This window comes from Neopelma chrysocephalum, unplaced genomic scaffold (genome assembly GCF_003984885.1).
Source record: "Neopelma chrysocephalum unplaced genomic scaffold, ASM398488v2 Primary Assembly neopelma1_88905, whole genome shotgun sequence".
Lineage (NCBI taxonomy): Eukaryota > Metazoa > Chordata > Aves > Passeriformes > Pipridae > Neopelma > Neopelma chrysocephalum.
In genome coordinates this window covers 171-1,627 of record NW_020917966.1, presented here as the reverse complement: position 1 = coordinate 1,627, position 1,457 = coordinate 171, and the positions used below count along the sequence as shown (strand labels likewise).

At 47.2% G+C, this 1,457-nt stretch overlaps 1 long non-coding RNA gene across 1 annotated transcript in view; it reads left to right on the top strand.

The window, feature by feature from the left end:
* Positions 1-3: 3 nt before the first annotated feature.
* LOC113979778 overlaps positions 4-1,457 on the top strand; it is a 1,618-nt gene continuing 164 nt past the window's right edge. The window contains exons 1-2 of the long non-coding RNA XR_003537972.1: positions 4-46; positions 834-917. This is a non-coding gene — a long non-coding RNA (uncharacterized LOC113979778). The remainder of the gene's footprint in view (positions 47-833; positions 918-1,457) is intronic.

Sequence of the window (1,457 nt, the reverse complement as noted above, 5' to 3'; positions counted from 1 at the left end):
GAGGTGACCTGCGCCAAACCCCGCAGCAGCCGCAACTCCAGCATCGGTCAGACCCCCCACGGGGGATTTTTGGGGACCCTCCAGGGCTTTTTGGGGTCCCCCTGGGGCTTTTTGGGGTCCCCCTGGGTTTGGGGAACCCATCTGGGTTTGGGGACCTCCTGGGTTTGGGGGACCCGTCTGGGTTTGGGGGACCCCTGGGGCTTTTTGGGACCTGTCGGGACTGTTTGGGGACAAGATAAAGATATTAAACATGGATAAAGATATTAAAAATTGATAAAGATACTAAAATTGATAAAGATATTAAGCCCAAAGATATTAAACATAAAGGTGTTAAAGATAAATAAAGGTATTAAAAATTGATAAAGATATTGAACATCTATAGAGATATTAAACATGGATAAAAACATTAAACATGGATAAAGACGTGAAACATCGATAAAGATGTTAAACATGGATAAAGATTTTAATCATGTATAAAGGTATTAAAAATGGATAAAGATATTAAACATCGATAAAGATATTAAACACAGGTAAAGATATTAAACATGAATAAAGATATTGAACATCGATAAAGATGTTAAACATGGGTAAAGATATTAAAAATCGATAGAGATATTAAAAATTGATAAAGATATTAAAAATTGGTGAAGATATTAAAAATTGATAAAGATATTAAACATGCGTAAAGGTATTAAATGTGAATAAATGTATTAAAAATCGATACAGATATTAGACAAGGATAGCGATATTAAACAGGCCTGTTTGTATCTGTATATTAATTAATCTCTTTAATCTGTCTGTTAATTAACTCCTTAATTGCTCCTCCCTTGCAGAGGCGTTCGTGGTGTGCCGGGGGTACGACCCCCCCGAGGGCTTCGTGCCCACCATGGACAACCCCCTGCTCGACCCCGACGCGGGTAAGGGGGGATTTTTGGGGGGGCCTTGAGGTTTTTTGGGGGGCGTTGGGGGGTCCTTAAGGCTTTGGGGGGGTCCTTGGGGGTCGGTTTGGGGGTCCTTGAGGTTTTTTGGGGTCCCTGGGGGGGGGTTTGGGGGTCCTTGGGGATTGGGGGGGGTTCTTGGTGGTCAGTTTGGGGGTTCTTGAGGTTTTTGGGGGTCCCTGGGGTGGGTTTGGGGGTCCTTGAGGTTTGGGAGGGGGGGCATGGGGGCCTTGAGGGATTCTTGAGGGTTTGGGGAGTCCCTGGGGGTGGGTTTGGGGGGTGCTTAAGGCTTTGGAGGGGTCCTTGGTGGTCAGTTTGGGGGTTCTTGAGGTTTTTTGGGGTCCCTGGGGTGGGTTTGGGGGTCCTTGTGGCTTTGGGGAGTCCCTGGGGGGGCGTTGGGAGGTCCTTGAGGTTTTTGGTGGTCCCTGGGGTGGGTTTGGGTGTCCTTGAGGTTTTGGGGGGGGGCCCATGGGGGGACTTGAGGGAATCTTGAGGTTTTTTGGGGTCCCTGGGGGTGGG